Source organism: Hyperoodon ampullatus (assembly GCF_949752795.1).
Source record: "Hyperoodon ampullatus genome assembly, chromosome: 4".
NCBI lineage: Eukaryota > Metazoa > Chordata > Mammalia > Artiodactyla > Ziphiidae > Hyperoodon > Hyperoodon ampullatus.
This window is the reverse complement of record NC_136917.1, coordinates 34,064,959-34,081,034: the sequence shown is the minus strand read 5'-3', so window position 1 is coordinate 34,081,034 and position 16,076 is coordinate 34,064,959.

Sequence of the window (16,076 nt, the reverse complement as noted above, 5' to 3'; positions counted from 1 at the left end):
GCACATGCGTGCCTAGCGAGTGTGCAAGACGCAAGGATCAGAAGCCATACCACCACCCAGAGGCCTGGAAGGGGGTGTGTGCTTGTGCAGCCGGTATGACCTTACCTTGAGCACCCCAAAAGCAATAGGCAAGCTCTCCCTCCCCAAACCCACAGGTCTCCCTTGGGCTGGGGTGGAGGAGCTGGGAGGCAGGACTTTCCAGAAACTGGCTCTCAAAATCAATGTAGCAGACCCTCCCTGCAACCAACTCTGGGTGCCCGGAGGGCTTGCGTTAGGGCATCTAAACTCCTTTTGTACCCTCCCCTCACTGCCTCAGGGGCCCCACCTGCAGGCCTGTGCCCCCTCCAGGCTACAGAGCTGGGACCAATGGCTCACCCCCACTGAAGGATTTGAAGAGGCTTCAGGCCTCGGCCACATACCTCACCACCCATCCCGCCAGGACTCCCATTCCCTTGGGTGCCAGGGTCCCAGGGTGGGCTGGGGGCTCATTACTGTCCCTCCCCCTACCTGCTAGTCACTGGACATACAACTCAGGAACCGAGCCAGGCTCACACTGTCCTCCAAACCTGGTGTGTGTGTGGGGGGGGATACAAGCGCAGGCAAGCCAGGGACCCCCCCCACCCCCGATCTAGAAAGGAAAGAGGCCAACATCTTAGCATTTTGGGGCCCTCTGTCTGTCTCTCCCTTTCTGATCCTCTGCCTCCCTGCTCTGCCCTTCATCTTACTCCCCCTTCCCATATTTCTCTCCATCTAGCCTGTCTTTCTATTTGCATCCCCAAGTCCCAGCTGCTGTCTCTCTTTGGCCTCCCTTTCCCCCACCTTGGCCCAGGGAGAAGGAGAGTGTCCCACCCCCCCAATCACCCTCCTCTATCTTTTCTCTTGTAATTAAGGACAAAGATTACCACATTTTGTAACTTTTTTTCTATTTATTGAACCATATATTGTATTTCCTTTTTTTTTTTTAAGTTGAACACAGCTTGTTCTTTTTAATTTTATTTGGAGACTAAGGCATGTTCCGCGCCCCCACCCCCATTGTGGCCCCCTGCCAGGGCCTCCTTTTCCCCCCCACAGAAAATCTCCAGCCTCTTCTCTGGGTACAGCTTCAAGTGAGGGGTACAATGGGAGCCACTGCTGGTTTCCTCCAGTGGTAACAGTATGGATGATAGCAGACAGGGAGAGAGAGCTATGAGCAAGCCGGGGGCTGACACCTGCGCTTTACACCTGTCACCTGTTATAACACCTGTCATAACAGCCCTACGAGTCGGTAGGATTAGCATTCCTATTTTACAGAGGAGAAAACTGAGGCTCCAAAGTTTAAGAAAGGGCACTCGGTTTTAGAAAGCGACAGAGCTAGATTTAGTACCTTGCTGGGGTAGGGCCACTGATTGCTCACCCCGGGCTGCATGACCCATGCAGCGGTGGGAATGGCCACTAGGGGGTGCCCTGGCTCCAGCACTAGCTATTGGAGTTAATTGCAAGTTTCTGAGCACGGGGCGGTGGTGCGTGTCAGGTGCTGGGTGCAGCTGGGTGAGGAAGACCCGCCCCCCCAAAGGTGGGAACTCGGCTTAGACAAGGCCTTGATGGGCGAGGTCAATGGGGGGGGCGTGTCTGGGCTCCTTTACCAAGGATGAGGCTCCCAGCCCCCAAATAGAGGGATCTGGTGGACGGCAAGAAGGCCCTTGGTTGCCTTCCTTTACTAGCTTCCTGCCTTTAGAGGGTGACGGACAGAGGGACAGACTGGGTCACTGTCAGGGCCGGGGCAGGCGAGGACAGAGGCCTCCCGGAGGGGCGGGGCTCAGAGCGAGGCTGGGCGGAGCTGGCCGCTAGAGGGCGCCGAGTGTCCGCGCGCAGCAGTGGGCGGGCCTTCGGTGGCGCTGGGCCTGGCGATTGGTTCGTGGCTCCTCCCTGCGCTGGAGGGAACCAGTTGGAGGCGGTCCCACCTCCTGCCCCGCCTCACGCATTCCCGCAGGTATGTGCAGGGAGACCCCCCGCTGACCCGCACGCTCCTTAGTGCCGCCTGGAGGCCTGGGAGGGTAGGAGTGGCAGTTCTGAGCATTCTACATCAGCTTTGGCCCTTGTGGTCCCAAATGCCTCCAAACATCCTCAGACCTGGGGTGCCCCTTACCGTGCCCCTCACCTCTCAAAGTCATCTACAGATGTTCCCCACAGACCTAGGGCGCGACTCAGGTCCCAGTCACAGCCAGATGTCCCCCTTGGGCCCACATACACACCTCAAGCCCAAGTTCCCCGCCAGCCTTCTCAAATACCAGACACCCCAAATCTTACCCCCAGCCCAAGTTGTCCCTTATGTCTAAGTTATCCCCAGATGTCACTAGATCAAAACCTTCAGGTCCCAGTTATCCCCAAATGTCCAGTGTTTCCCTCAGGGTCACCCCCAGCCACGAGTTTAGATTGGGTCCCATTCTCTCCCACGCCCGGCCCTGGATGTGGGGCATGCCTCATCATGATCCCGTCTAAGTCCCTCTAAGGACAGTCCTCCCTGTCACCACACCAACCCTGAAAGTCAGTCCCTCCACCCTGAAAGTCAGTCCCTCCAGCCCAGGGTTTCACGCGGGGTCAACACCCATCCCTAGGACACTCCTCAAGGTCACCTTTCCATGACAAGGGCACCCTTTCCGCCCACGTGACTAAATTATCACCTTCCTCAGAGCAGGCGGGGCAGGGATGGGGATCCTGTGAAGTCAGGAGCCCAGGATGCCAGGACAGTAAATTCAGACCAATCAACCCTCCCCAAACAGCCAGAAACTTCAGGGTTGGAGGCCAGAATAAATCACAAACCACCAGACCTTCAGGAATGAGGCAGGGGGCAGCTTTTATTTAATTGGACAACAGGCTCGACACACAGCATAGACTTCCCCAAGCTGCTGTCTGCCCCTGCCCCAGTGGGACAGGGGTACACTGAGCCAACTCGGGGGGCTTCACTCTGCCTCCCCAGTCTCACCCCCAAAAGAGCCCCATTCCATCTGATGATGGACAAAGTCTCAATGCGTCCATGCCCTGGGACCACCCAAGGACTGAGCGGGCCTGCTTGTGTCCTTTGGGCCCACAGGGACCTCATTCCCTGCCCCACGTGCCAGGAGGGTGCCATGGCTCCTCCCCCCCAAGTTAGGAAGCCGCAGGGCCCAGGGAGAAGGGGCCAGGCAGGTTCAGGTCAGGCCAGCCTGGTTCCGGAAGCCCGGAGTTGGCATTTAACGGTCTGGGGGCCCAAGGCAGCTTCCTCTTGGGTAACTGACTGCTGGGAAGATGCGAGCCAGCCATCCCCCAACCAGGCTTGGGAGAGGAGGGGCCAAGGGTCGGCCAGGCGGGGACACAGCTGGCTTCCTTTTTTCATGGAAAGGCTGGCCACCCGCCTGCCTACCCATCCGGCCTGGGAACACAGCCCAGCCTGAGATGGGACTGTGTGGGGGTCCCCAAGTGCAGAATTGGAGGAGGGGGCCTGCAGCAGACAGCTGGGTTCACCCATCCCATCCCAGGCTCCACTCATCCCCAGGTTCCTCCTCCAGACACAGGTCCAGGGCAGGGTCCTCATCTCTTCTCCCAGGCAGCCACTGGCCCACCCAAGGAAGGCAGGGGCCGAAGACTCCAAGGGGGCTTGACTCCTGTTCCTGCTGAACTGAGCCAGTCTGCACAAATCAACTGTGTTTCAGCTCAGTAGGCACGGGAGGCAGAGCCCAGGGAGGCCCGTAGGTTGGACAGGCAGGCGGAGGGGAGAGGTGGCAGGGCCAGAGGAGGCGGGGCCCCGGGGGGCGGAACTTAGCCACTGTGAACACGACTTGCTGTGGACCTGCTCACAAGCAGCTAAGCCCTGCTCCCCAGGCCAGACGCAGGCGGTGGAGGCCTCTCTGCCACCCCATCCCCATCCCTGGGTCAGTGTCCTCAGCGGAAGCAGTGACAGCGGTGGCCCCAGAGGCAGGGCTCAGGGTCGGTTGGAAATCCCTGGCAATGTGATTTGTGACAGGCAGCAAATCCCATCCCCAGGAACCCCAGCCGGCCATGGCACAGGGGTGGGGGGGCACCAGGCAGGGCCAGCAGCTGGCACCTAGGAGAGACAAAAGGAGGTAATGAGATTTGAGGACATCTGCCCTCCAGCTCCCCACTTGCTGCCATCCGTTGAGGTCTCGCAGGGAAGCCCTTTTTCCCCACGTGCAGCAGCAGCTAAAGAGAGAGCTAGACCACCCCCAGCCCCAGCCATGCCTCCCAGGCCCAGAGAGGTAGCGATACCCAGAGGGTCACTGTCAGCCAAGGAGGCTGCAGGAGCTCCCAGAACCAGGTCCCCTCTCCCCTTCTTCACCACCCCCACCACTGAGCCCTGGGCAGGCTAACTGAGGCCATGGGGAGAGGAAGCTGAGGGGGTGGCGGGCAGGAGGGTGAGGAAGTGATCTCACCCCAGCTGGCGCCACTTCCTAGAAGCCTGAAGGGCAGGAGGAAACCACCAGGGCCACCCCGCGTGGCCCTGTCTCCTTGGTGGTCAGGCCTCAGCCCGCGCCCCACCAGAGTGAGCGGATGCCGGCAGCGGGCGCCCAGGTCTCCCCCGAGGCACGCACGCCCCCAGAGCACCGGACCCGGGCTCGAGGTGCAAATCCCAGCTCGGCAGTTTCCCAAATGCCCTCCAAGCCTCAGTCTCCCCATCTGTAAAATGGAGCCAAGAGTCTCTACCACATAGCATGGTGAGGTTTCGCCAAGAGTGCTGCCTAGCAAGTACCTGGCACCAAGACCACCTACAGAATTTGTGGGACTCAGTGCAAAATGAAAACTTGGGGCCCCTTGTCCACAAATTAAGAATTTCAAGACGACAGCAGAGCATGAACCCAAGCTCCAGGTCCTTCTCAGTGGCAGGTGACCCTGTGAATGGCACAGGTCACATGCCCATGAAACCAGCCCTGTGTTCAGTAAACAGAGACCTCCCGTATGATGAGAGCCCTGCGGCTACGAGATCCAGCTCTGGAGCCAGTCCAGCTGCATGTGAACCCTGGCTCTGCAGCTTCCCAGCTGGGTGACTCTCAAGTCACTCAGTCTCTCTGGGCCTCCGTCTCCCCGCCGGCAAAGCAGGGATAATGTCATGGTAAGGATCCCACGAGTGCTGTGTATAATTAGGATGGGGCTACTCTGTCACCATTCACCAGGCACAAACAGGAAGGATGATGGCACTGAAGATGCTGCACACGGGTAGGACCCCAGCGTCCAGATCTGGTAGGTGGTGGCCACCACCGGGAGACAGGTGGAGTGAGGTGTCGTGCTCTGTGCCTCCACCCCTCCATACACACATACATAGACACTGGCCACCCGCTTTACGGTCAGGCCCTAGCCCAGCCCTGTTCCCTCAAGGTTTAGGGGCACCAACCAGGAGCAGACAAGGCCCCGCAGGGCGGCCGGCCTCCCTGGGCCGCCTCCGGAAGTGAGACAGCACATTCGTGTCCCAGGGACGAGAACGGGAAGGGCGGCCATTTGGCCAGGCCCGTTTCCTGTGGGGTTTCCCCTGCACAGAGCCCCGGGCCGGGGCCAAGGCCACTCCCCATCCCCGCAGGCGTAAAAGGCCTGGTTCTCGAGTGGAGGGGGCACCCTCATGCAGGTGCCCAGAAGCAGGGCCCCGTTACCATAGGCGTGTCTCTCAGGCTCTGGGGAGATGGTGTCCAAGGAGGGCCAAGCTCCTGGCAGCTGGAGGCATTGTGGGGAGGAAGGGCCCTGGGCCCAGCGAGCACAGCAGGCCCCAGGCCACACCGATGGATGGATGGATGTATGGATGTATGTCTGAGTACGCTCTGCAGACAGGGCGTGGACTCGTGAGACATACTCTGTAATGCCTGCCCCCCCCAACCCCATGCTCCAAGAATGAATCAGGGGCAGCTTCCGCCGGGGGCGCCACCACCACCGCCCCCAAGCCTGGTCCCCAAATACTTTCCACCCTCTCAGAGCAGCTGGGATCGGAAAATACCAAGGGCTGCAGGCCCCGCCCTGCCCGCTGCTGCTGCCCGCCCTCCCAGCCTGTCACTAACGCTTTGCCTAATGGGCCCAGACTCTCCGCAGAGGCTCCCTAGGCCAGGCCCCGAGCCAGCCGCTAACCTGGGCTGCCCAGCCAAGTGCCGCCTGACCACCCGCCCCCCACCCCTCACCCCCAGCCCAACGTGGCCACCATAACAACCGGCCCAATGGGCAGACCTCAGAGGTTGGCGCCCGGCTGGAGGAAGGCAGGGCACTGGTAAGTGGGTGGGCCCTGCTGCCCACCCAGGGCTCGGGGGAGGGGGGCAGGCTCAGGAAGGGGTGAGTAAGTGAGGACTGAATCACTTGTTATAAATAGGGGAACCATGCAAGTCACATCCCAGCCCCCATGGTGCCCAGCCACGCCACGCTCCAACCCCTGCCTTCAACTTTAATCCCCCTCAGACCAGTCACAGAATTTCCAGGGGACCCCTAATATCCACACTTTTGGGCCCTTTACTGAGGGGTACACCCTACTGCCATGTCCATCTCTGCCTTATCCTTGTCCTGGCCTCCTGGCCTGCCTTTTGGGGGCCACTGGCCTTGAAGGCAGTTGCTGGTTTCCAGGCCCTGTCCCCCTCCTATAGCACCCCGACAATTCCCAGGCCCAAAGGTCAGGATTCCTTGGCTCCCCAAGGTATTCTCAGGGTGTGGGTGACCATGGTACTGGACGATGACGCCTGACCAAGGCCAGAGAGAGGCCAAGGGGCTTAGCATCTCAGAAGTCAGTTCCCTGGCCCCTCACCATCCAGGACCCCATCCCAGACCACCCAGGCCTGCTCTGCCCAGGGCCACAGCTCAGTGACCACACCCAGGGTGGCGCCAGCTCCAGCACCCTGGGGCAAGGCGCCGCTGCAGCATGACTCAGCTGTGCCCAGCATGGCGGTGTCCTTCTCTGCCCAAGGATTCTCACACACCCACACCCACTGGTTTCCGAGTACGTCCTTCCCGGGGGACCAGGCTTCCCCCAGGCACACCTCCGTGTTCACGCAGGATACCCAGTGGCAGGAGGGAAGGTGGCCGGAGTGCCCTCCAAGGGATCTGAAAGTGAGGGCCCAGGACAGGGAAGGGAAGCACACACTTCTCTCCGCTCGTTTTTCCCAATGCTTCCCATATACAGATGGAGAAACTGAGGCCCAGAGGGTTCAGAACCAGGCCCAAGGTCACGCGGGAAGTCTAAGGAAAAGCCAGGCCTGATCCTGGCATAAAGTGTATCCAAAGTGGGAAAGGGCCAGCCAGCCAGCCCAGAGAGGGGCCGGAAGGAGTTTTCTTCAGACCGCCCAGGGTTCCTTGCGGTGTCCTTCACTTCGAACAGACTCCCCCACCCAGCCTCCCAAAGTGAAGGGCAAACTCTGAAAAATGCCTTACAGTGTATCAGAGCATCACCTGGGCCCCCAGAGAACAGGTCATCCCACTGCACCCAGGGGGCCAGTGACCCTGTGACTGCAAATGGGACAGGGGTTTGCCCCGCAGCTGCGGCCTGCACAGAACATCTGGCCTCTACTTACAACAGGCAGGGGTTGGTACGGGGGTCCCAGGGAGGACCCCTGGAGCATCCGCCTCTGCTGTTTCTCTCCAGTGAGCAAGGGTCTGCGAGACTCAGCGGCTGGGCCAGCACAGACAGGCCCGACCCCCCTGGACACGCCCTGTCACGCATGTGCTCCGCGTGCCAGCCCCGAGCCAGGCTAGCAGCTATTTTAGGGCCCCCTCCAGGCCCACAGACAAGACTTGCCCGTTGGGGTCTTGAGGGAGCTCCCAGAGGACATCCTGCAAGGACAGAGGGCAATGGGTGCCTCCTGGGCACTAGGACAGAGCTGGCACCAGGCCCTAGGGCCCATGCCTTCCCAGGACGGTGGCATGTGAACACATGCGCACCGGCTGGCCCGGGCAGGGTGCGTGGGCGAGCGGACAGGGTGTGTCCTGCATCACCTCGCCTCTAAGCCCGGGCACCTGTTGGGTACTGCCCTCCAGCTAGGGCTGGCATGGGCAGGGCTGCCAGAGGACACCCCTCATGCCAAGGGTCCCACACATCCCAGCCTCACCCTCATATACCACCAGCCATGGACAGGCAGCTGGTTGGGGCTGGGGCAGAGGGGACAGGTGACAGGGAGCCAACTGCACCTCCAAGGCATTCAGGAGGCCACTCACTGGGTCTGGGCCTGGCTGGGTTGCATAGGACAGTCAGTGTACGGCTGGGGGCTTTGGTAGCAGTCAAGTCCGGTGCTGGGGTCAGAGGTCAGTCTGGGGCTAGGATGAAGGGGTCAGGGTTCAGTCTGGGTCCTTTCACCCTCTTCCTGCCTCCCGAGGGCACGGGGACCCCAAGCTACACAGGGCTGGGGAGTCAGCCCTCCAGGAATCTCCCAAACCTGGCCCCCTTCCTATGAACGAGCCCTTCTCCACTGGGCCAAAAGGAGTGGGAAGGGAGGAGAGGGTCCCCCAAGTCCTCCTAAGCCCAGGCTGTACTGCTGGGCCCCAGCCCTCTCCTCTGTGGAAGGCCTTCCCCTCACTCACTGGCTGACATGTCAAAAACTTGAACCACTGTCTCCCACCCGCATCCACAGAACTCTGGGAGACCCTGACCCACAAAGCCCAGACATGCACCCCCAGGGGCCATTCCCTGCACCCCAAGCGAGGCACATATCCTCCCACCCTGCGACCAACTCCTGCCCACCTCGACCTGCGCCGGTCGCGTTGGGACCCGTCCTCCCCACCACACTCGCAGGAGTCTCCTGGTGGGGGGAGTGGATGGGGGGCCGCGGCGGGCTCCAGGGGACGGGTTAGAGGTGGGCCGCCCTTCCCCCGCTCTGTAGGGGGCGCCCCGGGACTCCGTCGCCGCCACCACCAGATACACGGGCCCCGCGGTCCTCCCCCAGCCACCGGCGGCGGGGCGCGGGGCGGCGCCCTCCCCCTCGCCAAGGGCCGGCGGACCCGCCGGGCGCACCCCCACTCAGCCCCAGAGTCCGGCGCGGAAAAGTTGCCGCCGCCACCACGGCGCCGCCGCCTCCCTCCCGGTTCCCTCCCCGACTCACCCACGGGGGAGGGGAGCCGGCACTCGGGGCTCCGGCCGCCGCCCCGGCCCGGCTGGCGGAGACACGGGCGGGCGGGCGGCGGGGCCGAAACGAGCCGGGGGCGGTCGCCGACCGCGCTCCATCCCACTCACTGGCCGGCCCGCCGCGGGGTCGAATCGCTTTTAAAACCTCCCCGTCTCCTCCCCCGCGGCCGGGCAGGGGGCGGGCGCGGGGCGGGGCGGGCGCCGCCGTCATGTGCCCCCGGAGCCGGTCCGCCCCCACTTTCTTTCTCCGGTCCCCCAACTCTGTCCTGTCCCCAACTCAGCCCCAACTTTCTCCTCCCTTGTCCCAACTCTTCCTGGGCCCCATACTCAGCCCAACTCCTCCCTCTGGGTCCTGGACTCGGGGTCTAGCCCCAGTTTTTCAGCGAAGGCTCTTCCTGCTGGGATAGGGCGGGAGCAGGGGTCCTAATTCACATCGCACCTCCGAAACTCCCCTTGGCCTAGGTCCTGCCCTAGGCAGGGAGAGAAACCCAGGAGGCCGTAGACAAGGGGAGGGGAGATGGAGGGGGCATGGGTGTCACACTGCCACCGCGGACCCCTCCCTTCCCTGGGAGGGCATGGGCCTGGGTATTCTGGGATTCTGCCAAACACGAATCCCCACTCTTTCCAGTTCCACAGTCCATTCTTTAGCCTCGGGAAGTCCCTCCTTTTATCCCACCCAACCCTCTCCTGCTGCCATTGAAGACTTTCTGACCCCAGTCCAGGTGGTCCCTGGTCTAGGTCCCCTCCCCCCTCAGGCTTCCCGGCACACACCCAGGGCCTCTGGGAAACTCCCCAGCTCCTGGAGTATCCCTAGGAGAGAGGCCCTCCCTGGATCCCTCCCTCCTTCCCTGCATGCGTGTCTGTCCCACCTCATCCTCTACCGGCCTCCCCTCCACTGGGAGGAGGAACACGGAGGCATTGTTCCCCAGGACGAGGCCCTGCCTTGGGGCCTGGCCCTGTGCCCAGGTGGGGGGCCGGGAACAAAACTCAGCAAAGGGGGGCGGGGTGCCCTCTGATGCCAAGCCAGCCTCCTTGGGCATGCCTGGATGCCACTTTGCCCTCTCGAAGATGGGACTGGGGCCAGTGACCTCCAGACCACCACCACCACCATGATGCCACAGCAAGGTTCTGCAGCCAGAGGACCCTTCCCAGACCTGTGTGAGCATTGCTATGGGAGACAGTTTTTCTCCCACCCACCCCCGCTCCAACATTTCCGAAGTCATATAATTAGGGCTGGGGGTCAGATTCTTCACCACCCCACTTCCCAGGCAATAAGACTAAAGCTGGGGTGGGGAGGGGGCGACCCAGCAGCAGACCCAGGCAGAAGACTGGAGGGGCTGGTTGAGTGCCTCTGGGTCAACTTGCACCCCAGAATTCCTCCAGAGCCCCTCGTTTCCTCAGTTCAGCTTAACAGGCTCCTACTTTGGATCTTGGTGGGATTGCGGAGAGGGGGGCAGAAGCCGCACCTAGCTACTATCCCATGGGGCCCAGCCCTGGGGACTCCTGGGTCTTTCTTCTCTCTGGGGCCCAAGGGGCAGGCTGGCCCAGGCTGCAGGATCTGGCAGGTTGGGGCAGGAGGGGGCAGAGCCGCCTGTGGGGCCCCAGGGGGAGATTTGGGGTGGCACAGAATTCCCCGACTCAGGGTGGGGCCCAGAGGGGGTGGGGCACTCGCCACATGGCTTCCTGAGCAGCTACAAACAGGGGAATGGAGTTCCCAGGGTCCAGAGTCTTCCTGTGGACACACACACACACACACACATACATCATTCCAGAAGCATACAGTGACCAAATTACAGTGGGGCACCCCCGCCACGCCGCCCATCCAGAACACTACCTTTACACCGCAGGGCAAGGTCTCCCATCCAGAACCATCCTCCTCTCCGTATTCGTCCAATCGGGCACACATTTAGGGGAAATGCCTCCTCCACGATGGCCTCCAGGGATACCCGTGCCAAAGGCCCTGAGCCCATGTAAGCCATTCTGCCATTTCCCTGCACGTGGCTTGGACCACCTCAGCTCAGCAACCCTCAGCCCAAGTTTGGAGGGTCCTCCCGGTGCCCTCAGCCCTCCATCTGGATTCCTGACATTTGCCCCCCACACACGCACACACCCTGGTCCCGAGCCGGCCAATTTACCCAGGGACAGCAGCCAACAGGGATCGGAGCTCTCCAAAGTGGCCAACTGATCCTTTGTAATGACGGGGAGGGGTGAGAGGACAGGGCCAGGGTGAGACCAGGCCAAGCGGTCAAGTGGCACAGGGCATACACACACGCCCATTTGTTCATTCTTCAAACATTCTTGAGTGCCTGCTGTGTGCCAGGTGCTGTTCTGGGCACTGGGAACACAGCAGAGAACAAGCCAGAAAAAAAACCCTGCCCTCATGGAGTCCACATCTATGGGGAAATACACAATGAATAGACAGGTATAAAGATACATGGTGTGTTGGGTGGTATGTGTTAGGGAGAGAATAGAAGGGGGCAAAGGAGATGAGGAGGGATGTGGTGGGGGCCAGGTCAGGAAAGGCTACCCTGCGGAGGAGGTGACATTTGAACAAAGATTTATAGGAGGTAAGGGAAAAGCCATGCAGACATCTGGAGGAAGAGAGTTTCAGGTAGAGAGGGAACAGCCAGTGCAAAGGCCCTGAAGCAGGAAGTTCCTGGAGTATTTGAGAAACAGCGAGGAGACCAGTGCGATGGTGGGGGGCGGGGAGCAGAGCGAAAAAACTGAGTTTCCAATTTTTGCTCCCCAGCTTCAAGCTGGATGTCTTTGGCCAAGTAATCACACCTCTCTGAGCCTCAGTTTCTTTATCTGTAAAATGGGCCTGAAAATGTGCCTTTTGCAGTTGTTATGAGATTCAGAGATGAGCTGCACCATGTCCTTCCTGGTCCAGGGCCTGATGCGGGGTCAAAGCTGGATGAGCATGTTCACATAGGTACGCCAGGCTTATGTAGTCATGCAGACCTGGCTTGGGGGAGCTGGGTCAAAGGACCCTGACAGACTCAGTCACCCTGTAGGTCACCCCGGCTCATACGCAGGGCCGCCTGCCTGGCCCCATGGCAACGCTGCACACAGAGACATCAAACAGGCCCTGCCGAGGAAGTCCCACGTCACTGTGGTTAGGGTGGCTCCTCCCAGCCCAGCCCCAGGCTGGCGCTCTGCTCCTCCTTGCCAGTCAGGGCCCCTGCCTCCCGTCACCCTGGTGACAAGCTGTGTTATGGACTGAGCTGGGATCCCACCACCTGCCCCCTCATTAGGACACCAGCCACTCCCCGCATCCGGGGAAGGACATTGTGTGGTGGCCCCAGTTCACTGCCACTAACCGTTTCATTCAACCCCACCAAACTGGTGTTGAGAGAACCAGAAAAGCCCTTGCCTACCCACCTACAGTTCAGAGTGGCAGAGAGACCCCAGGGATCTATGGGGACCCCCAGCCAGGTGCCTGAAATCCCCAGGGCAGGGTCCATCAGGGTGCTGGGGGAGGGGTGAGTCAGATAGGAAGAGCCCCCCAGGCCTGGCCCAGCCCCCACCCGAGGACTGACTCACCACCCACCCAGCACTGGATGACATCAGGGCCTGGCCGGCCACCCTAACTTGGCACCGGGCCAGAATGGGGGCGCCCAAGAGGTGTCGCATCTGGCTGCCATCTCCCCTCTGACTGGGGCCCGGCAGGCGCAGGGTTAAGGAGGGTCCCTCCTGGGGGTCTCCCCCCCTAAACCCATCCCCCCTTTCCCGGGGATTTCGGGCCCCAGCCCCTCTGACGTCACTGGGGGTTGCTATGGCAACTGGCCGAAGTTCCCAAATAAAATTACCGCGGGCGGGTTAAGTTTCCTAGGAGGCAGCCGACGGGTAAACAATGGCGGTGGCAGGCAGGGCCGGCGAGGGGCTGTCTCCCCCTTCCACTCCTCACTCTGCTGGGACCAGGGGGCTAGAAGCAGGGTCCCCTCTCCGCCCGAGTCCCGAGAGCCCATGAGCACCGGGGACACTGGCGCGAAGATGGGGGACAGCGAGGCCACCCCTGAGATGAGCAGCGGGGGATGGGAGTGAGGGGGGGACCTCAGAGGGGAGGCTGGGGCGGCCGGGAACAAAGAGGGGACCTGAGCCTGGGATCCGCCCTCTGCACACCCTGCCTCCCCCCGCCCCCAGCCGGCCGCCAGTCCAGCTGTGGCTGCTCCCAGCTGTCTGGCTCCCCACATCTGGCGGGCTGCGCGCTCGCTTCCTGTCGCCCCGGCTGCCTGGAGGGAGGTAAAAATAACCCTCCCCCTCCCCCTGCCGGCGGGCGCAGACGGCGGATCCTCCCGGCTTGGAGGAGGCCGAGGACAAGCCTCAGCCGGGGAGAGGAGCCCCCCTGAGGCCGACTCCCGTCCCTCCCACTGCCTCAGTACCCTGAGAGGAGAGGCGCAAAGGAGGTGGCACAGATCCCTGGCTGGAAGAGGGGGCTGAGGAGCCTATTGCATTAAGAAGGCCCTTACCTGGGTCACCAGAAACCGAGGAAACCCTGTCGCCTAAGTCCCATTCCCCACCCCACCCCCGGGGAGGAGGGGGGATGCCAGCTCTAATCGGCTGGTGAACTGTAATCAATATGCCTAGGTTCCAATCGGGGGTCACCTACTTACTAACTGTAGAGACATGTTACCAAAAAAAAAAAAAAAATTCTCTGGGCCTCAGTTTACTTATCTGCAGAATGGGGATGATAGTAGTACACACTTCAAAGTGCATTTGCACCATCGTTGTTATATTATCGTTTCCCCATCCCCAGGGTTCCCTGAGACCCTCAAGTACTTTTGCCAGATAAAATACAGGACACCCAGTTAAAATTGATTTTCAGATAAACAATGAATCATTTAGTATCAGTATGTCCCATGCAATAGTTGGGATATATTTTACCAAAAAAAATGCTTTTACTTGCTCTATATCTGAATATCAAATTTAACTAGGTATCCTGTATTTTTATTTGCTAAATCTAGCAACTGTATTTCTGAGCCACCATCATCTCTGGCCTGAAAACACTCCAACAGTCAGGTCTCCCTGGTCTCCTTGCTTCCACCCTTACTCCTTCCATCCATTCTCCAGAGAGAGCCAATTAAATCCAGTCACAACTCCCTTCCACCATCCGCTGCGAAAAGTTCCTACATGGTCCCCCTTGTCACCTACAAGACCCTGCTTGTCAGGTCCCCACCTTCTCTCCAACCTGCCTTTCATACCCACCTGCCAACTCATGAGCATCCTTCAGGTCCTAGGCCATCACCTCCTCCAGGAAGCCTTCCTCACCTCCCACCATGACCCTCTGACTTTACACTCTCCAGAGACTCTGTACACTTCTGTCTCCTCACTCAAACATATGGGTAATTTAATCAATCATTTAAGTAAAATGAACGTTTCTTAAATGACGCAAAGGTAGCCAGGGGTGGGGTTGGGGCATGTCCCTGCCCACCCTGCTCCAGCGTTGGTACCTACTCTTTTCCCTACCCCACGGGGTCTGGGGCCCTGGGAAACCCCTCATGCAGCCCCCTTAGGGGTCCCGTGGGCAGCTCCGTGGTGGCTAGTATGGGTCCTGGGGAGCCTAGAGTGAAGTGATGCTGGCCCTTGGGGAACTCTCTCCCTGCCCTCAAATAGCCTGGCAGCCTGGGAGGGGGCCTGGCACAGCCTCTGGAGGACACAGCCTTGTGTCAACAGTCCCCAAGGAGCCCACCCAGCCCCTATCACAGCCTTACATGTCCCACCCAAGCTCCGAGTGGACTTGTCACTCATAACCACGCTGGAGACTCCCACAGATATGACGGCCCCCAAGAGGGGACATGCACCCACTGACAGGAGCAAAGGAGCCCAAGTCACCCTGGTTTCAAGCTTGATACTCTTCTAGCAAAGGATTTTGCTTCTCTGTGACTCGGTTTCCCCATGTGTCAAATGGGAATAATACCAGTGGAATGTCAGAGAGCTGTTGCGAACATTAATGTCCATAGGTACACACGTGTGTAGAACAGAGCTTGGAACATAGAACGTGCTCATTGTGTTAGCGCCTTTGAGGGTGGGGGGATGGTGAAAAGCCAAAAGCTCCCACCACAGCCCTCCTGATCCCCACCCCCAGGTCGGCTCCCCAGATCCCTCTAGGACAATGGCTTCTTGACCACAGCTCTAGCCCAGCTCCTCAGGGCACGTCTCACCCCACAGCGAGTCTCCAGTGCCATCCCCTGACCCTGGCACCGGCCTCCTGAGAACCAGGGGCAGGTCTGGCTTAGGGACCCTCTGTTCTCCCCACACACTCCAACCCCGCGCCACCCCCACCCCCCTGCCGTTGAACCACTGCTGTGTCTTTCGCCCTCATCTCCGTGCTATCCAGGACTGCAGGCCTGATCTAAGTCCCTAATCTGAGTTAAGCCACCGGCTCGCGGAGCCTCTCACAGCTTCCACCGGGCTGGAGGCTCGAACCCCGGTCCTCGAGAGCGGCCCGGGCGGGGAACCTGCGGCGGTTGCCAGGCAACGCGCTGTTTGTTGGCGCGGGGGGCGGGGCCGGCGCGCTCGGTGACTCACAGCGGCGTGATGCAGGCGGGCGCGGCGCCCGGCAGCCTGGCGGGCGGCCGGGTCCCGGCTGGCCCCGGCGGCTGGAGGGGCCCGGCGGCTGGGGCGCCCCAGCCCCCAAGTGGGTGCTCAAGGCCGGTTGCGAAGCGTCGGAACAAGCCCCGGCTGCAGATATCGGTTCGAATCCCGTCCCAGCCTCTCACTCTCGGGTGTGGCTTAGGCGCTCATTGCCTCAGTTTGCTCATCGGTAAAATGGACGCAACATTACAGGCTGCAGTAACCCATTACTGGTGCACAAGGCAGCTGGGATCATTACCTATATACACTCGGGCATCACTTTGATATGCCCCAACTCTGGGTTTGATCTGCTTCTTAGGTCTTTGGGCAAACTTCATAATCTCACCAAGCCTCAGTTTCCTCATCTGTTAAAGGAGGTAGCAAGAACGCCCTACCACTCCGGTGGTTTGGGGATTCCACGAATCATACGTGAGATAATAGCTGGCACATCTCA